This window comes from Heptranchias perlo, chromosome 2 (genome assembly GCF_035084215.1).
Source record: "Heptranchias perlo isolate sHepPer1 chromosome 2, sHepPer1.hap1, whole genome shotgun sequence".
Taxonomy (NCBI): Eukaryota; Metazoa; Chordata; class Chondrichthyes; order Hexanchiformes; family Hexanchidae; genus Heptranchias; species Heptranchias perlo.
Genome location: NC_090326.1, coordinates 115,476,129 through 115,498,337, shown reverse-complemented (window position 1 = coordinate 115,498,337; position 22,209 = coordinate 115,476,129).

Genomic DNA, 22,209 nt, shown 5'->3' with positions numbered 1-22,209 from the left:
GGGAGGGTCACACACAGTTGAGCCAGAAAGTGTGGGAAGGAGAAAGAGGCAGAGGAGAGGGAGATTGAAAGTAAAATACATGCCATCTTAAAATCCAGCTCAGATCTGGCTCTAACAGGATAAACACTTCATCAGAGGGCCAGGAAGGAGAGGGCAGTGTGGTTACTATTGTCCTACAGTGCTTGATATACTCCTTTCTGAGGAGATGGCCCTTCTCATATTGTTACACCAACAGTCATCCCTACTACCTAAACTTGCTGTTGGCTATGTGTACGCGAAAGTGCATGTAACAGAACCCTGGAAATTACTGTCAGCGCGAAGCCTATCGCATGCAGTATTTGAGAGTTACTGACAACTAATTTAGTGAGTCTGTTTAACTCGTTTCTCGAACACCGCAAAATTACTGTGGAGCGAAAGTTGATCCCGAGTGCTACAACGTTGGTGACGTGTTCCAGTCATTAACCTTGTTATTACCGACATAACAGCACGACACTCATTAATCCTGGGGATTTGTAAATTTGACCAAAGGGTAAGTAGAGGCAAATATGTTCACCAGCTCTAATGTTTGGGGCAAGTGGAGGAAAAATAAATTGTTTATTTTATAAATCATAAATTGTGACCGTATCCTCAATCTAGTACTCTTACAACGTTGATGGAAGGTATTAAAATTGCCATTTAACACTATTCAGTCAATTGTTTCAGTCGGATGTTTCACATGATGTAAGAACCATTTTAAAATTGGCCATTTGATCCAAAAATATGTAGTAGGATTATCACATCACTGCATCAAAAGATGAATTCTTTGGGAGTGGAGAACACAAAAATATCAATGTGTCAAGGAAAATGTTGCCCCATCTAGTATTATGATTGCTCTGAAATGGCTGTATCTTTTAATAACGGGTGTATTAACTATGCTGTAGGTATGGTGTTGGCCTTGGCTCAGTGGGTAGCACTCTCGCTTCTGGGTTCAATTCCCACTCCAGAGAAGGAGTACCGAAGGAGTTCTCTACTGTTGGAGGTGCTATCTTTCTGCTGAGACGTTAAACCGAGGCCCCTTTTACATCCATCTGCCCTCAGATGGATGTAAAAGATCCCAGGGCACTAATTCAAAGAAGAGCAAGGGAGTTCTCCCCGGTGTCCTGGCTAATATTTATCCCTCAGTCAACATCACTGAAAACTTATTATAGGGTCATTATCACGTTGCTGTCTGTGGGACCTTGCTGCTGCGTTTCCTACGCTACTACAGTGACTACACTTCAAAAGTATGTCATTGGCTGTAAAGTGCTTTGGGACGTCCTGAGGTCGTGAAAGGCACTATATAAATGCAAGTTCTTTCTAAAAGGAAATGATCATTCCACAGATAGGTATTAGCAATGGTAAGTACTAACTTGTACCTGTTTTTTTTAAAAAAGCATAAGGGATCCTGGGTTTTATTAATGGAGACATAGAGTACAAAAGCAAGGAAGTTATGCTAAAGTTTTATAAAACACTGGTTAGGCCGCAGCTGGAGTATTGTGTTCAATCTGGGCACCACACTTTAGAAAGGATGTCAAGGCCTTAGAGAGGGTACAGAAGAGATTTACTAGAATGGTACCAGGGATAAGGGACTTCAGTTATGTGAAGAGACTGGAGAAACTCTCCTTAGAGCAGAGAAGGTTAAGGGGAGATTTGACAGAGGTGTTCAAAATTATGAACCGTTTTGATAGAGTAAATAAGGAGAAACTGTTTCCAGTGGCAGAAAGGTCAGTAACCATTGGACACAGATTTAAGGTGATTGGCAAAAGAGCCAGAGGTGACAAGAGGAAACATTTTTTTACACAGTGAGTTGTTATGATCTGGAATGCACTGCCTGAAAGGGTGGGGGAAGCAGATTCAATAGTAACTTACAAAGTAGAATTAGATAAATACTTGAAAGGAAAACATTTACAGGGCTATGGGAAAGAGCAGGGAATGGGACTAATTGGATAGCTCTTTCAAAGAGCCGGCACAGGCACGATGGGCCAAATGGTCTCCTCCTGTGCTGTACCTACTATGATATTATGGTACTATGAATGATGTGATATTGATAATGGTGAAAAATATCATCAAGTGTCCCTGTTTTCAAACTATAAACTTATAGCTATTTTGCCTGAAGTAGCTCTATTTTTTTAATTCTTTCGTGGGATACCATGAACTACCAGAATCTTTATCTCAGGCAAGAAATTTACACATTTTTGAGATTACCTAAATGCAGTGAAAGAGAAAATCAACCATAGATACAATATTTTGCCTACAAGCTGATTGATATAGCAAATAAATTTATCCTATTAATGGCTAGAAACCATTATTAGCAATCAATAACATGATTGGAGCAGCTGCCTGTTCACCTCTCAAGTTGTGTAAGATAATATTTTGCAAGTATCAAGTGGGTAGATACCAGCAAGCATCCTGTGGATGTTTGACAGCCTGCTGCAATTTGATTTCCATTACTCTTAGTTCAAAGGGGAAGGAAAGAGTACCTGGGAGAGTCATGCTCCAATTCATCAGTTCAGATGCCTTCAAGATAAGGGCTGAAGACGCCGTAGATTTGACAAAGCCCCATGTATTCTATGCTACAGATATTCATCAATATTTATTTTTACTAAGAGAATTAGCAAAGGGTTTATTGTTTAGTTTTTGTATTGAGGAGATGTAGGTAAAGTTGTGTAAACTACTATAATCTAGTATATTGACTTTGCCACTCCTTATCTGTTACTTTTAATAAATAGCTGAGTGGTAGCACTCTCGCCGCTGAGTGGTAGCACTCTCGCCTCTGAGTCAGAAGATTGTGGATTCATCTCACTTCAGAGACTTGAGTACATGATCAATCTAAGCTGAAACTTCAGTGCAGTACTGAGGGAATGCTGCAATGTAGAAGGTGCTGTCTTTCGGATGAGACATTAAGCCGAGGCCCCATCAGCCCTCTCAGGTGGACGTAAAAGATTTCATGGCACTATTCGAAGGAGAGCAGGGGAGTTCTTCCTGGTGGCCTGGCCAATATTTATCCCTCAACAGATTACCTGGTCATTTATTTCATTGCTGTTTGTGGGACTTGCTGTGTGCAAATTGGTTGCTGCATTTCTTACATTACAACAGTGAGTACACTTCAAAAGTACTTAATTGGCTGTAAAGCACTTAGGGATGTCCTGAGGTCATGAAAAGCACTATATAAATGCAAGTTCTTTCTTTCTTAAATCCGTTATGTGGTTTATAGCCAAAACTTCACTCTTATGGAATGTTAATTCTGTTGCTTTCTGAGGTCTAGGAGATTACAAGATGGCTCGTGTCATATCCAGCAAGCTAAATACAACATCAATGGTTTCTGTTTGACCCTTAGATTCACTACATTACCAGATATTGTGCATATAAAGTTATACACTGTTTCATAGCAAGTGTGACCTCAATTACAACAGTATTCCTTAATGCTGAGTATGAGAGAATTATTTGAGTAAAATCCAAAAATGGAACAATATTTGCAGAGGTTTACAATCGAGGATAATGCCATTTACCTAAAATGGGTGGGCATAATTAAATGAGGCAATAATGACCTGATAGCATCATACGACCAATTTAAAGTCATTACCGCCTCATCATTATTCATTGGTGATCACGCCCATAAAATATGGACATCCAATGCTGCTTGATGCTACTGAAAAGCAGAAGTGGATTTAAAGGGCCCACTAAGCACTTTCTATGGATTCGCAAAAGCTTATTTTTGAAGAAATTTTGGTTATTTCTGCTTTTATTGCTTCTGATAATTGCTTCACCATCTACTTTTCTGCCTTTTGCTGGGGAGCTGTCATTTTTCCCCACACCCCAATTCTAATGAGGGCACAATGGGTTTCCCATGGGGAATCCCCCTATATCTTTTCAGGAAAAGTGGAGTAGCTGAGTGAGGCCAGTCTGGTCAGGCAACACGGAAGGAACATGCTAGCCATCTGTGGGTATGCCCCCTCGCCCCTCTGTACTTCAGAAAGGAAACTATCAATGAGCTATGCCACATACTGCAACCTGACCCATAGGCAGAGCGCTACCAGTGGCTGTGAAGATTACAACTGCTCTGAACGTTTATGCTACTAAGTCATTTCAGGCTGTCACTGGGGACATCACCTGTTTTAGCCAATCAATTTCCGGAGCAAGCCATTTAATTCACTTGCCTCTGGACAATTGGTAGCAGCATGACAAAACATTGAAATTTTACAGACTGACAGAATTCTGCAATGTCTAAGGAGTCATAGGTTGCACCTGTATGGCCCCTTTTGATCAATGCCATGATACAGATTAACAGGAAAGGATTAAACTCTCTGAATGCCCAACTCGTTTCCCATTATGCAAGTTAGTGATCACTTTCCTGAGAACTGCCATGATTCTTTCATTTTAAGGCAGCCCACCAAGCCCATTCTTTAAACCAGAAAGGCAAGTCTATGTATCACTCCTGAAAGATCAAGGCTACCATCTACATCCATGGCTGATGACACCCATGTCTTTCCCAGGACACTGCTATAATGAGGTCCATTCATACACAAGAGTTTTTAAAAATTTGTTCTTGGGATATAGGAAACACAAGCAAGGCCACATTTATTGTCTATCCTTAGTTTCCTGAGAGTGTTTTTTTAACTGGGTTTAGTAGGCTACATGCCCATCATTAGCTTTCTTCCACCCCTTACAAGTCAATGAGGTAACTCCCGGAAACAGCAGAAACCCAGTTACTCTAGGTCTCTCCCATTTCCATGGGGGTTCCTCTGGTGTTCCACTAGAGTTTGGTGGGAGACCAGCAGAATCCCTTCAGAATTTCAGCCCTTCTAATATTTGCACAATGGCTTGAATGAACATGCCTGTACACACTGTGCATTTGTACCAAACAGTACATGCAATGACAACACAGTACCAGATTGGTTAAGTATGTATATACACATAACCTCCTCTCTGTTAACTTCACAGAACAAGGAAAAGTAAGCCTTTTTTAATGGTACCACAAAGTGGAACAATTACCACAGTACCACCTGTCAGCAGCCCATATTTGCATTAAATGGCAGTACAGATATAGAAACTTAGAGTGGGGTGAATGAGGAAGCACACGGTGAAGAAGACAGCACCTATGATGAAGAGAGGATGTTGTAGCACATAGTTTGCTTCCATACACACGATAGTACAAGGCAGTATGGAGAGGTTAGATGTATTGCGTTCTGCCACTGAGCAGGAAGCAATACCAGTGGAAACTAAGGTGGTGACCTTAGAAACACACACCACAGTCACAGTACTCAGAAGCTATCGAGAGGGTGGAAGTTTTGGCAGGACGCGACTTCCGCCCATTGCCCAGGCCAGACGGATACCCTATCCCAAATCACGGGAACAGGGTAATTTAAATATTCAGGGTGGGCAACAGAGGCACTCATCCCATGTTGCAACCAGAAACTCGGAGTAGCAGGGTGCTGCTTCAAGAAAGGCAACTCAAGGCCCTGATCAGGCCAAAGAAATGGAAGATAACTTTAAAAAAATGTTTACAGGAAAGCTGTATGGTTCCTCTTCTACGGACAATCAATTCTTCTGAGAGCAGGTGTAGGTCCCAGTGAGCCTATCAACGATGAAATGGGCAGAATTCCTCAGGCAGCCCAGGAAATTGCCCCAAGCACCCACTCCTCCCAAATTGCTGCTGGGATGTGGGGGGGCAGGGGGGAGGAAGGTGCAAAAGAAGCACCGGCCTCCTCTGGGTCACAATTTTCAGCTTAATTTGGCAGATCCACCTTAAATTGCTACCCCTACCCCCCAACATCACTACAATGGAATTTCCCCCTCCCCTCCCCACTACCGGCGGCAGAATTTCTACCCTGGTATTGTCTGTTGTTATAGGGATCAAACTCCGAATAACAAAGGGTGCTGGCTTCACCTTGCTTGAAGAATGGTTACAAACAATCATGAACAGGCGGATTCAGAGAACTCGTCGGTGCTTTTTGTGCTCTGCTCAGATAGATCAGTAGGTGTTCTGAGTAGAAGCCATTCAACAGTGGTGTGTGTGGAGTAGCATAGAAGCAGTCAATTGTCAGTGGTAGCTCTGTACTATTGTGTAGTCCAACACAAGTGAGTGCACATTTCACCTTCAAAAGCAATAAGCCCCAATAAATTGAGCAAATGAGATGTATGGCTTTGGTGTAGGTACGTTCAGATAGGCGCAGATACAGGCAATGGGATCACCAATTAGCTGAACAACCACTGCTACTCCCTCAGCTAGGGAAACACTAAAGAATGAGGCACATAGGGAAAGAACACACAAAAGTTCACATCGCACTAGGAAATACAACAGAAAAACACAGTCAACACACACCCTGTGCACTCAAGCACTGAATAAAATTGTTTCACTTTTAATGTTACTCCCAGTGCCACATGCTAGTGAGTATAGCAATAGTAGGATAAGACAGGTTAATGCATGGCTGGAACAATGGTGCAGGAGGGAGGGCTTCAGATGCCTGGGGCATTGGGACCAGTTCTGGGGCAGGAGGGATCTGTTCAAGATAGATGGGTTGCACCTCAACAGAGCTGGGACTAATGTCCTCGTGGGAAGGTTAATTAATGGTGTAGGGGAGGGTTTAAACTAATTTGGCAGGGGGGTGGGCACCAGGATAAAACATTAAAGAAGAGAAACAAGGCGCACAGAGGACTGGGAGGGACAAGTAGCACTAGAGTAAAGAAAAGTTGAGAAATAGGAGGGATCAGACAGGGGGCAAATGCAAGGCAGTCTACGAGTTTGGATTGCATGTGCATAAATGCACGTAGCGTGGTAAATAAGGTTGATGAGCTGCAGGCTCAAGTTCCACATGGGACTATGATATAGTGGCAATAATAGAGACCTGGCTCAAAGAAGGGGAGGATTGGGTACGTTCTAGCTACAAGGTGTTCGGGAAAGGTAGAGAAAGAAAGAAAGGAGGGGGTTGGGGATGGCAGTATTGATCAAAGAAACTATTATAGCACTGGAAAGGGGTGATGAGGTTGAGAGTCAAAGACAAAATCTACTTGGTTAGAATTAAAGAACAATAGAGGAGTATTATGCTACCGGGTATATACTATAGACCACCAAATAGTGGGAAGGAAATAGAGGAGAACATTTGCAGGCAAATTACTGAAAAATGCAAGAACTATAGTGACAATGGGGGACTTCAGTTATCCCAATATAGACTGGGACAGGAACAGTGTAAATGTCAAAGAGGGGGTGGAATTCCTGAAATGCGTTCAAGAGAACTTTTTGGAACAGCTTGTTTCCAGCCCAACCAGGAAGGAAACATTGCTGGATCTAGTTCTGGGGAATGAAGTGGGGCAGGTGGAGCATGTTTCAGTGAGGGAGCATTTGGGGAACATTGATCATAATATCATTAAGTTTAGAATAGTTACTGAAAAGGACAAGGAACAGTCAAATGTGAAAATGCTTAACTGGAGGAGGGCAAATTTCAGTGAGTTAAAAAGGGATCTTGCCCAGGTGGATTGGAATCAAAAATTGGTAGGCAAAACAATAATTGAACAATGGGAGGCCTTCAAGGAGGAGTTGGTTTGGGTACAGAGTAGATATATCCCTACGGGGGGGAAAGGAAGGGCATCCAAAGCTGGAGCTCCCTGGATGACTAAAGATATAGAGATTAAAATGAAACAGAAAAAGGAGGCTTATGATGAATGTAAGGTTCATAATACAAATTAAAACCAGGCTGAATACAGAAAGTACAGAAGAGATCTATAAAAGAGAATAAGAGGGGCAAAGAGAGATTATGAGAATAGATTAGTGGCTAACATAAAAGAGAACCCAAAAGTCTTTTATAAACATATAAATTGTAAAAGGGTGGTCAAAGGAAGGGTGGGACCGATTAAGGACAAAAATGGAAATAATCTTGTGGAGGCAGAGGGCGTGGCTGAGGCACTAAATGAATACTTTACATCCATTTTCACCAGAGAAGAGGAAGCTGCCATTGTAGCAATAAAGGAAGAGGAAGTAGCAATATGGGATAGGATAAAAATAGATAAAGAGGAGGTACTTAAAAGATTGGCAGTACTCAAAATAGAAAAGTCACCCAGTCCAGATGGGATGCATCCTAGATTACTGATGGAAGTAAGGGTAGAAATTGCGGAGGCTCTGGCCACATTTTCCAGTCTTCCTTAGACATAGAATCATAGAAGTTACAACATGGAAACAGGCCCTTCGGCCCAACATGTCCATGTCGCCCAGTTTATACCACTAAGCTAGTCCCAATTGCCTGCACTTGGCCCATATCCCTCTATACCCATCTTACCCATGTAACTGTCCAAATGCTTTTTAAAAGACAAAATTGTACCCGCCTCTACTACTGCCTCTGGCAGCTCGTTCCAGACACTCACCACCCTTTGAGTGAAAAAATTGCCCCTCTGGACCCTTTTGTATCTCTCCCCTCTCACCTTAAATCTATGCCCCCTCGTTATAGACTCCCCTACCTTTGGGAAAAGATTTTGACTATCGACCTTATCTATGCCCCTCATTATTTTATAGACTTCTATAAGATCACCCCTTAACCTCCTACTCTCCAGGGAAAAAAGTCCCAGTCTGTCTAACCTCTCCCTGTAAGTCAAACCATCAAGTCCCGGTAGCATCCTAGTAAATCTTTTCTGCACTCTTTCTAGTTTAATAATATCCTTTCTATAATAGGGTGACCAGAACTGTACACAGTACTCCAAGTGTGGCCTCACCAATGCCCTGTACAACTTCAACAAGACATCCCAACTCCTGCATTCAATGTTCTGACCAATGAAACCAAGCATGCTGAATGCCTTCTTCACCACCCTATCCACCTGTGACTCCACTTTCAAGGAGCTATGAATCTGTACTCCTAGATCTCTTTGTTCTATAACTCTCCCCAACGCCCTACCATTAACGGAGTAGGTCCTGGCCCGATTCGATCTACCAAAATGCATCACCTCACATTTATCTAAATTAAACTCCATCTGCCATTCATCGGCCCACTGGCCCAATTGATCAAGATCCCGTTGCAATCCCAGATAACCTTCTTCACTGTCCACAATGCCACCAATCTTGGTGTCATCTGCAAACTTACTAACCATGCCTCCTAAATTCTCATCCAAATCATTAATATAAATGATTTGGATGAGAATTTAGGAGGCATGGGAATGGTGCCAGAGGACTGGAGGATTGCAAATGTTACACCCCTGTTCAAAAAAGGGGAGAGGGATAAACCCAGCAATTACAGGCCAGTCAGCCTAACATTGGTGATGGGGAAACTTTTAGTTATCCAGAACAAAATAAATTGGCACTTGGAAAAGTAAGGGCTAATAAATGAAAGTCAGCACGGATTTGTTAAAGGAAAACTGTGTTTGACTAACTTGATTAAGTGTTTTGATGAAGTAACGGAGAGGATTGATTAGGATAGTGCGATTGATGTTGTGTATGTGGTCTTTCAAAAGGCGTTTGATAAAGTACCACATAATAGTCTTGTTAGCAAAATTAAAGCCCATAGTATTAAAGGGACAATGGCAGAGTGGATACAAAATTGGCTAGGGAACAGAAAGCAGAGAGTAGCGGTGAATGATTGTTTTTCAGACTGGAGGGAAGTATACAGTGGTATTCCCCAGGGGTCAGTATTAGGACCACTGCTCTTTTTGATATATACTAATGACCTGGACTTGGGTATAGAGGGTATAATTTCAAAGTTTGCAGATGACACGAAACTCGAAAATGTAGTAAAGAATGTGGAGAATAGTAACAGACATAAGGAGGACAGAGACAGACTGGTGAAATGGGCAGACACATGGCAGATGAAATTTTTATGCAGAGAAGTGTGAAGTGATGCATTTTGGTAGGAAAAATGAGGAGAGGTAGTATAAACCAAATGGTACAATTTTAAAGGATATTGAGGAACAGAGAGACCTGGAGATGCACATACACAAATCTTTAAAGGTGACAGGACAAGTTGAGAAGGCTCTTTAAAAAAAGCATATGGGATCCTGGGCTTTATTAATAGAGGCATAGAGTACAAAAGTAAGGAAGTCATGATGAATCTTTATACAACACCGGTTTGGCCACAGCTAGAGTATTGTGTCCAGTTCTGGGTACCGTACTTTAGGAAAGATGTGAAGGCCTTAGAGAGGGTACAGAAGAGATTTACTAGAATGATGCCGGGATGAATATGGGAAAAGTGACTCCAGGTGAAAAGTGATCTATCCCTGGCTAACTAAAGAAGGAAGAGAGTAGCGAAAGTAAACGTTGATCCCTTAGAGGCTGAGACAGGAGAAATTAGAATAGGGAATAAGGAAATAGCAGACGTTAAACAAATATTTTGTATCTGTCTTCACAGTAGAAGACACAAAACGTACCAGAAGTAGTGGGGAACCAAGGGTCTAATGAGAGTGAGGAACTTAAATTAATTAATATTAGTAAAGTAAAAGTACTGGAGAAATTAATGGGACTAAAAGCTGACAAATCCCCTGATGGCCTACATCTGAGGGTTCTAAAAGAGGTGGCTGCAAAGAGAGTGGATGCATTGGTTGTGATCTTCCAAAATTCCCTAGATTCTAGAACGGTCCCAGTGGATTGGATAGTAGCAAATGTAACCCCGCTATTCAAGAAAGGGGGGAGAGAGAAAACAGGAAACTACAGGCCAGTTAGCCTGACATCAGTCGTCAGGAAAATGCTGGAATCCATTATTAAGGACGTGGTAATGGGACACTTAGAAAATTATAATATGATTAGACAGAGACAACGTGGTTTTATGAAAGGGAAATCGTGTTTAACAAATCTATTAGAGTTTTTTGAGGATGTAACTAACAGGGTAGAGAAAGGGGAACCAGTGGATATAGAATAGTTTGATTTTCAAAAGGCATTCGACAAGATGCCACAGAAAATGTTGTTACACAAGATAAGGGCTTATGGGGTAGGGGGTAAGATATTAGCATGGATAGAGGATTGGTTAACGGATAGAAAACAGAGAGTAGGAATAAACGGGTCATTTTCAGGTTGGAGGTTGTAACCAGTGGGGTGTCGCAAGGATCAGTGCTTGGGCCTCAGCTATTTACAATCTGTAATAATGACTTAGATGAAGAGATTGAGTGTAATGTATCCAAGTTTGCTGATGATACAAAGCTAGGTGGGAAAGTAAGCTGTGAGGAGAACACAAAGAGTCTGCAAAGGGATATAGGCAGGTTAAATGAGTGGGCGAGGAGGTGGCAGATGGAATATAATGTGGGACAATTTGAAATTATTCACTTTGGTAGGAAGAATAGAAAAACGGAATATTTTTTAAATGGTGAGAAACTATTAAATGTTGGTGTACTTGTGCACGAAACACAGAAAATTAACTTGCAGATACAGCGAGCAACTAGGAAAGCAAATGGTATGTTGGCCTTTATTGCAAGGGGTTTGGAGTACAAGAGTAAGGAAGTCTTGCTGCATTGGAGAGGGCTTTGGTGAGACCACACCTGGAATACTGTGTACAGTTTTGTTCTCCTTACCTAAGGAAGGATATTCTTGTCTTAGAGGCGGTACAACAAAGGTTCACTAGATTGATTCCTGGGATGAGAGGGTTGTCCTATGAGGAGAGATTGAGTAGAATGGGCCTATACTCTCTGGAGTTTTGAAGAATGAGAGGTGATCTCTTTGAAATATATAATATTGTGAGGGCTTCACAGGGTTGATGCTGAGATACTATTTCCCCTGGTTGGAGAGTCTAGAACTAGGGGGCATAGTCTCAGAATAAGGAGTCAGCCATTTAGGACTGAGATGAGGAGAAATTTCTTCACTCAGAGCGTTGTGAGTCTTTAGAGTTCTCTACCACAGAGGGCTGTAGATGCTCAGTTGTTGAGTATGTTCAAGGCTGAGACTGATCGATTTTTGGACTTTAAGGGAATCAAGGGATATGGGGATCGGGCAGGAAAGTGCAATTGCGGTCAAAGATTATCCATGATCTTATTGAATGGCGGAGCACGCCTGAGGGTCTGTCTGGCCTACTCCTGCTCCTGTTTCCTATGTTCTTATGTTCTTATGAGGGACTTCAGTTATGTGAAGAGACTGGAGAAGCTGGGGTTGTTTTCCTTAGAACAGAGATGGTTAAGGGGAGATTTGATAGAGGTGTTCAAAGTGATAAAAGGTTTTGACAGAGTAAACAAGGAGAAACTGTTTCCAGTGGCAAATGGAACAGTAACTGGAGGACACAAATTTAAGGTGATCGGCAAAAGAGCCGGAGGCGACATGAGGAAATATTTTTTTACGCACAACGTTGTAATGGTCTGGAATGGACTTCTTGAAAGAATGGTAGAAGCAGATTCAATAGTAACTTTCAAAAGGGAAATGGATAAATACTTGAAGGGAAAAAATTTACAGGGCCATGGGGAAAGATCAGGGGAGTGGGACTAATTTGCTAGCTCTTTCAAAGAGCCGGCACAGGCATAATTTGCTGAATGGCCTCCTTGTTTTGCTGTACCTACTATGATACAATGACATGATATACATTTCAGTCAGTCATTCTTTTATTGTCCAGAAAAGAAAGTTGACTTCAATAGAAAGGAAGATTGGACATGCCGTACAATGGGCGGCCGGTCTTCATTTTGTGCCCCTGCCAAAGTTGAATATCACCCCCCCCATGTCCCTTCTCAACATTGTTCACCTGACAACAGTTCAATAGTACTTTTTTAGACTGCCAGCACCAAGATGAATTGACATAAACGAGCCCAGTAGAGGATCCTAAAGAAACAAACAATGAGTTATGTTTTGGACAGCCAGATATGGAAATGGGAGCAATTTCATGACATGGGTTGGTAATTGGCTCGAGGTAGGAGAAAGAAAATAGGAATCAAGGGAACATTTTCTTATTGATGGGATGTGACAAGTGGTGTTCCCCAGGGATCTGTACTGGGGCCTCAGTTTTTCACCTTAGATGTCAATGACTTGGATGAAAGAATAGAGAGTTGTATATGCAGGTTTACAGATTACATTAAGTTAGAAGCCTTGTATTCCTTTGAATTTAGAAGGTTAAGGGGTGAACTAATACAGGTATTTAAGATGACTAAAGGATTCAATAGGTTAGATACAGAGAAATTGTTTCCTCTGATGGGGAATCCAGAATAAGGGGGCATAATCTTAAAATTAGAGCCAGGCCACTTAAGAGTGAAATCAGGAAGCACGTAGTGGAAATCTGGAACTCGCTTCCCCAAGAATCTGTGGATGCTGGGTCAATTGAAATTTTCAAGACTGAGATCGATAGATTTTTGTTAGGTAAGGGTTCCAAGGGATATGGAGCAAAGGTGGATAAATGGAGTTGAGGTACAGACCAGCCATGGTTTAATTGAATGGCAGAACAGGCTCAAAGGTCTGAATGACCTACTTCTGTTCCTATGTTCAAGCCAGGCATCCACATTAAATAAGTTGATGAGGTAAAAGTTTGATGAATTTAAGTGACTGACAGTTTAGCTGAACATTTAACAGCAAGTAACAACAGCAATAACTTCAACTTTATACAGTGCCTTTAACATGGAAAACATCCCAAAGTGCTTAGCAAAAGTCTAGTCAAAAAATGAATGCTGAGCCAAAGAAGGAGCTATTAGGAGGGGTTACCAATAGATAGATTTTAAGGAGGGTCTTAAGGACGAGAGTGAGGTGGAGGCAAAGGGGTTTAGCGAAGGAGTTCGAAAGCATGGGGCATAGGTGGCTGAAGGCACGACCACCAATGGTGGGGTGAATATGTGGGGAGTAGTCTTAATCATTCTAACAGTAATAAGAGTAATCTGCATTGCTGTCCATCTGATGCACTGGCTATCCAAAGACTAACTTTGCTACAGTACAAAATACATTTCATAAAGACACCCAGAGACACAGTTGGCTGATGCCATTTTTAATATGAATTTATCTTAACTATTTAAAACCAAAGACAAAAAAATCCTATTTTGGTCACAGTATCACATACAGCAATTCTGCATGTCCAACCAGATTGTGCTGGATATTGCTTTACGTATGCATTCACAAACGACACAAATGACACACTGGGGGTGAAATTGAGCCACATAGCTCCTGCTTTTTAGGTGCTATGGAATTTAACCCCCACCACAGCATTTGGTTTGCACAGAACAACACTTTCACAATTGGAAGGTTGAGGAAAAGGACAATGTAGGCTTCAAGCAGTGTTTCACTGAGCAAGGTCGCACTACTTCTCAACTCCATACCAAATTGACAAGAAATATTTTCGAGATCAAGAATTATGCTGTCACCCTCTCTGGTGAAAATGTAAAACCTTGAACAGACATTATTGCAAAAAATCTGCTTCTTGAGTGTATTTTGAGAACTTTAATGATGTGAGGTGGTATCAAAAATAAATTGAAAACTACGGGTCATTGAAGGCCACTACTATTTTTGTAAAATGGAAACTGTAGAACTTGATCAAACTTTTCAAAGTGGTGATGGATAAGCTGTGTGGGTGGATTTTCTACTATTTTCAGAAAAAAAGCATTCTCTACCTTATCATCCAGCAGGATAATACACAAGAAAATTCCACCAGCATATCAGTAGTTTCAGCATCAGGAAAATAAAACAACCAATTAAAAATCACCTGCAATAAGTGGATTCAATCGACCAACTGACCAGAATGGCCCAGTTTATCTTTGCTCTTTAACCTGCACAAGCAACAAAATGCAGAAATGACTGAGCATAGCCATGCAGCAGAAACTGAAGCTTTCTATTGTCTCATTCAAAGGACATGTGAGACCGTTTCTTAAATGCCAAGATTTATTTTTGGACACAACATCCCAACTACCTTGAGCTGAAACCCATCAAAAGCAGTAGATCTATTATTGCAAACAAAGTTTTGAAAGTTAATACACACAAGAAAGTCAGAGTTCCAGGTGTCACCCATTAGGTCCTTTAACAGAAGATCAGTCAGGTCAAAACAAAAAGCAAAATAGAAATTAGTGTTCAGCCACTAGACATGCAAGACCACAGATGGGAACTACAAGAATTGGAAGTGCTCACACCAGCATATTTCATTGAGTTTCCTGGAGGGGGCTTCAGCCCAATAGCAGGCACACCTCTCTGCCAAAGCTTCTGAAATCCTGGATTAAGCAGTTGCTGATGAGTAAACCTGTTACGCAGCACTGGATTTTGATATCTAGACGATCAAGGCAGTCAGCACAAGGCAAGTGACCCCATGTAGGTCCTTTCACTGAAGATGTCTAATGTATAAATGAAGAGGAAACTCTGAGACTTCAGATAACAGTGGCTGCAAGGCCAGACATGACAATATGTGCTCTTATATCCAGGGCTTAGTGCCCTTCATCATTGGGTTGCAGAGAGACTAACAGTTGCTGCTGAAGCTCCGCACTCCAAATGCTTGGAACCGTCGTTCACTGGGGTATGTGTGAGCCCTTGAAGTGATCAACATGTCATTCATTAGACGTTTCTGTTACTTATTACCCATCTAGTGTGGTTGATTCTTAATCGCCCTCTGAAATGGCATAGCAAGCCACTCAGTTGTACAATAAGAATAAAAGCGGACCGATCACCCGGCATCGGACCACTAGGCACCGGACATGACAAAGGCAAACCACGCCCAGTTGACCTTGCAAAGTCCTCCTCACTAACATCTGGGGACTTGTGTCAAAATTGGGAGAGCTGTCCCACAGACTAGTCAAGCAACAGCCTGACACAGCCATACTCACAGAATCATAACTTTCAGCCAACATCCCAGACTCTTCCATCACCATCGCTGGGTATGTCCTGTCCCACCGGTAGGACAGACCGACCAGAGGTGGCGGTACAGTGATATACAGTCAGGAGGGAGTGGCCCTGGGAGTCCTCAACATTGACTCCGTGAAATCTCATGGCATCAGGTCAAACATGGGCAAGGAAACCACCTACTGCCCTCCCTCAGCTGATGAAACAGTCCTCCTCCATGTTGAGCACTACTTGGAGGAAGCACTGAGAGTAGCAAGGGCACAGAATATACTCTAGGTAGGGGACTTCAATGTCCATCACCAAGAGTGGCTCAGTAGCACCACTACTGACCGAGCTGGCCGAATCCTGAAGGACATAGCTGCCAGACTGGGCCTGGCAGGTGCTGAACGAACCAACACGAGGGAAAAACCTACTTGACCTCGTCCTCACCAATCTACCTGTCGCAGATGCAAGTGTCCATGACAGTATTGGTAGGAGTGATCACCGCATAGTCCTTGTGGAGACTAAGTCCCGTCTTCACACTGAGGACACCATCCAACATGTTGTGTGGCACTACCACCGTGCTAAATGGGATAGATTCAGAACAGATCTAGCAGCTCAAAACTGGGCAGCCATGAGGCATTGTGGGCCATCAGCAGCAGCAGAATTGTATTCCAGCACAATCTGTAACCTCATGGCCCAGCATATTCCTCACTCTACCATTACAAACAAGCCAGGGAATCAAACCTGGTTCAATGAGGAATGTAGTTGAGCATGCCAGGAGCAGCACCAGGCGTACCTAAAAATAAGGTGCCAACCTGGTGAAGCTACAACACAGGACTATATGCATGCTAAACAGTGGAAGCAACATGCTATAGACAGAGCTAAGCGATTCCACAACGAACAGATCAGATCAAAGCTCTGCAGTCCTGCCACACCCAGTCATGAATGGTGGTGGACAATTAAACAACTAACGGGAGGAGGAGGCTCTGTAAACATCGCCATCCTCAATGATGGCAGTGTCCAGCACGTGAGTGCAAAAGACAAGGCTGAAGTGTTTGCAACCATCTTCAGCCAGAAGTGCCAAGTGGATGATCCATCTTGGCCTCCTCTCGATATCCCCACCATCACAGAAAGCAGACTTCAGCCAATTCGATTCACTCCATGTGATATCAAGAAACGGCTGAGTGCACTGGAAACAACAAAGGCTATGGGCCCCAACAACATCCGGCTGTAGTGCTGAAGACTTGTGCTCCAGAACTAGCCGCGCCTCTAAGTAAACTGTTCCAGTAAAGCTACAACGCTAGCATCTATCTGACAATGTGGAAAATTGCCCAGGTATGTCCTGTCGACAAAAAGCAGGACAGATCCAATCCAGCCAATTGCCGCCCCATCAGTCTACTCTCAACAATCAGCAAAGTGATGGAAGGTGTCATCGACAGTGCTATCAAGCGGCACTTACTCACCACTAACCGGCTTACCGATGCTCAGTTTGGGTACTGCCAGGGCCACTCGGCTCCAGACCTCATTACAGCCTTGGCTCAAACATTGACAAAAGAGCTGAATTCCAGAGGTGAGATGAGAGTGACTGCCCTTGACATCAAGGCAGCATTTGACTGATTATGGCACCAAGGAACCCATGTATAATTGAAGTCAATGGAAATCAGGGGGAAAATGTTCCAGTGGCTGGAGTCATACCTAGCACAAAGGAAGATGGTAGTGGTTGTTGGAGGCCAATCATCTCAGCCCCAGGACATTGCTGCAGGAGTTCCTCAGGGCAGTGTCCTAGGCCCAACTATCGTCAGCTGCTTCATCAATGACCTTCCCTCCATCACAAGGTCAGAAATGGGGATGTTCGCTGATGATTGCACAGTGTTCAGTTCCATTTGCAACGCCTCAGATAATGAAGCAGTCCATGCCCGCATGCAGCAAGACCTGGAGAACATCCAGGCATGAGCAGATAACTGGCAGTTAACATTCGTGCCAGACAAGTGCCAGGCAATGACCATCTCCAACAAGAGAGAGTCTAACCACCTCCCCTTGACATTCAACGGCATTACCATCGCCGAATCCCCCACCATCAACATCCTGGGGGTCACCATTGACCAGAAACTTAACTGGACCAGCCACACAAATACTGTGGCTACAAGAGCAGGTCAGAGGCTAGGTATTCTGTGGTGAGTGACTCACCTCCTGACTCCCCAAAGCCTTTCCACCATCTACAAGGCACAAGTCAGGAGTGTGATGGAATATTCTCCACTTGCCTGGATGAGTGCAGCTCCAACAACACTCAAGAAGCTCGACACCATCCAGGACAAAGCAGCCCACTTGATTGGCACCCCATCTACCACCCTAAACATTCACTCCCTTCACCACCGGCGCACCGTGGCTGCAGTGTGTACCATCCACAGGATGCACTGCAGCAACTCGCCAAGGCTTCTTCGACAGCACCTCCCAAACCCACGACCTCTACCACTTTGAAGGACAAGAGTAGCAGGCACATGGGAACAACACCACCTGCACGTTCCCATCCAAGTCACACACCATCCCAACTTGGAAATATATCGCCGTTCCTTCATCGTCGCTGGGTCAAAATCCTGGAACTCCCTACCTAACAGCACTGTGGGAGAACCTTCACCACACAGACTGCAGCTGTTCAAGAAGGCGGCTCACCACCACCTTCTCAAGGGCAATTTGGGATGAGCAATAAATGCTGCCTTGCCAGCGACGCCCACATCTCATGAACAAATAAAAAAAATCTGGTGAGGGCTCAAATTCATACTTGTCAGTTGTCTGATGACCAACTGATCACTGTCTACCTTAGGGAGAGTTAAACAAGGTTTCCTTGGAGTCAATGTGGCTCCAAGATGACATGCCTGATGATGAAAGTTAATATCGTGCTAAGCTCTGTGGCTGGTTTGGTAATCTAATACCTGAATCAGATACATCAGCAGTATTGCAGAGCACTCTTGATAGTTGACCAGCCATCCTGACTCACTAATTGTTCGCTAATGGAACCTGGATTGCTGGACCGATCAATGGGAGCTAGGATTTTTCTCATTTGCCTACAGATAAACTTGCAAGCCAATGACCTACTGCTAAGTTGCTCATTTTAGCTGATTAAACTCCAGCAGTGTTGTTTGAATCTGCATTGAAATACATTAAAATTACAACACAGAAACAGGCCATTTGACCCAACCGGTAGGTGATGTTCTTTATCCTCTGCAGAAGCTGTCATTCTAATGCCATAAGCTTGGCCTCTTCCCATATCCCTTCATTGCCCCTGTCATTCACTCACCTATCTAATCTATTCTTAAATGTTGACATGGTCTCTGCTGTAATCACTAGCTCTGGTGGTGGAGTCACAGCCTCACAACCCTCTGTGTTGAAAAGATCCCCCTCCTCTCTGTCCTAAATTTCTTACATTTCATCTTATATTTATGCCCCCTTGTTCTCGACCCCTCAATGGAAACAATCTGTTTCTACCTACTCTAACCCATCCCTGCATAATGTTTAACATCTCTGTCGAATCACCCCTTAATCACATCTGCTCTAATGAAAACAGCCACAATTTTTTCAAGTATTTCTTTGTATTTGTACTTCCTCATACCAGGCAATTTCCTATTGAATCTACATTGTACCCTTTCTATTGTGTCAACACCTTTCCTATAGTGTGGAGTCCAAAACTACACACAGTGCTCTAACTGTGGTCTTACTAACATTATATATGGATTTGTCATTGTATCTTGACTTTTATATTCTATACCTCTTCCAATAAAATCCAGTATTCCATTAGCTTTATCCACTTGAGGTGCTGCTTTTAATGTCTTGTGAACCTGAACATACAAAGGGATATTGATAGATTAGGTGAATGGGCAAAACTGTGGCAAATGGAATTCAGTGTAGGCAAATGTGAGGTCATCCACTATGGATCAAAAAAGGATAGAACAGGGTACTTTCTAAATGGTAAAAAGTTAAAAACAGTGGATGTCCAGAGGGACTTAGGGGTTCAGGTACATAGATCATTGAAGTGTCATGAACAGGTGCAGAAAATAATCAATAAGGCTAATGGAATGCTGGCCTTTATATCTGGGGGACTGGAGTACAAGGGGGCAGAAGTTATGCTGCAGCTGTACAAAACCCTGGTTAGACCGCTCCTGGAGTACTGTGAGTAGTTCTGGGCACCACACCTTCGGAAGGACATATTGGCCTGGGAGGGAATGCAGCGTAGGTTTACTAGAATGATACCCGGACTTCAAGGGTTAAGTTACGAGGAGAGATTACACAAATTGGGGTTGTATTCTCTAGAGTTTCGAAGGTTAAGGGGTGATCTGATTAAAGTTTATAAGATATTAAGGGGAAAAGATGGGGTGGATAGAGAGAAACTATTTCTGCTGGTTGGGGATTCTAGGAGTAGGGGCACAGTCTAAAAATTAGAGCCAGACCTTTCAGGAGCGAGATTAGAAAACATTTCTACACACAAAGGGTGGTAGAAGTTTGGAACTCTCTTCCGCAAACGGCAATTGATGCTAGCTCAATTGCTAAATTTAAATGTGAGATAGATAGCTGTGAGATAGACAACCAAAGGTATTAAGGGATATGGGCCAAAGGCAGGTATATGGAGTTAGATCACAGATCAGCCGTGATCTTATCAAATGGCGGAGCAGGCACGAGGGGCTGAATGGCCTACTCCTGTTCCTATGTTCCTATACAAATCCCTCTGCACTGCCACACCTTAGTTACCCAAATAGACTTAAAAAGTCATTAGAGATTTGTAGACTCCGGAGCAATCTGATAGAGGTGTTATCCAGCTCGGGGAGACTGCCCTCTTGGATCCTCTTCACACTTTTGCATTCTCACTGTAGAAGTCTGCTAGGGATCCATCCTTGGACCTCTCCTCTTGCTCACCTACATGCAGCCCCTTCCTTACATTTTCTGCAGGCATGGGGTCAGCTTCTACATATATGGTGATGGCACCCAGCTCTACCTTGTCACCGCCCTTCTTGACCTCTCCACTGCCTCTCTTTTGTCAGACTGCTTCTCCAACATCCAGTCTTGGATTAATCACAATTTCTTCCAGCTAAACATTGGGAAGACAAAGCCATTGTTTTCGACCCCCGTCATAAACTCCATACCCTCACCACTGACTTCGTCCCCTCCCCAGGCATTGTCACACGCTGAACCCGACTATCATCAACCTCAGTGTCATTTTTTACTCCAAGCGGATCTTCCAACCCTATATCACAAAAACCGTCTACTTCCACCTTCGTGACATCCCCCTCCCCCCCCCCCAATTCTACCTCAGCCCATGTGACACTGAAATCCTTATGCTTCTGTAAAGCACCTTGGGACATCTTTCTGGATGAAAGATGCTACATAAATGCAAGTTGTAATAATATCAATGTTATTTCTCTCCACATAACAACATAGACCATCTAGAATGCAGAACATTGTTATGTTATATAATAATTCTGGTTGTAATATAAGCTTCATTATATCTAAGTTCTACTTCTATCTACATTTGGCATGAGTTGTTGTGAGTTGTGGCTGCACAGAGTGGCCTTGGTCTCCCAGAAGCCAACCTTCCACTCTTCCCTCTCCACATCAAATAAGGGTGGCATAGAAATACATAGAAGTTACTTTATGGAAGCAGGCCATTCAGCCCAACCAGTCTATGCAAGAAACTATTTCCAATCATATTTACCCACTCTGTCCCCATCAATGACTGCCTTAAAATGAAGGCATAATGAGAGCTTCCAGGAAGCAGGCATTCACCTGCATAATTTTGTGCTGGTAGTCGCACACAAATTGGATATTGGGAGAATAATATCCCTTTTTGGTTCACAGATTGTGTAACATTCTGCACAGGATCTGAAAGTCAACATGAATGACAATACAGACTTTCCGAAAGACACCAGGGGCTCAGTTTTAAAATGGAGCCAGGAAGGGGGGTGGGAGGTCAAATTGAAGTTGGGAAACCCTTTAGTACGGGTTTCCCGGATGTCCTTACGATTTTGATGTAAGGACATCTTTTTTTTGTCGGTTTCCCATCCGACTGACCGGCTGATTGACAGGCTGGTCTCAGTCGGATGGGAGACCAGCCAGGGAAGGATGTCTTCAGGTAAGTCTGCAGGTAAGTCTTTGTTTGTATGGATGGGGAAGGGTTACAGCTGGACATGGGGGCATGGATAGGCATAGGTTGGCACAGGTTGGCATGGGGTCGCAAGTCATGGGGGGATGGGATCGGGAGTCAGTCATGGAGGGTTGTCGGGATCGGGGGTCATCGCAGGGGTCCACGATCATTGACGGGGGGTCGGAGTATTAGAGGATGGGAGTCGGGGGGGGAAGGATCGGGGTCGAGGGTGGGAGGATCGGAACGGGGGGGCTCGGGGGTAGGGTCGGGGTTGGGGGGTCCGCCATCTGGGGTCAGCAGTCCGCAATCGGAGGTCAGGGGTCTGCGATCAGGGGTCGGGTGTCCGCAGTCGTTGGGGGGTCGGTGCAGGTAGGCTTGTTGGTCCTGGGGGGAAGCA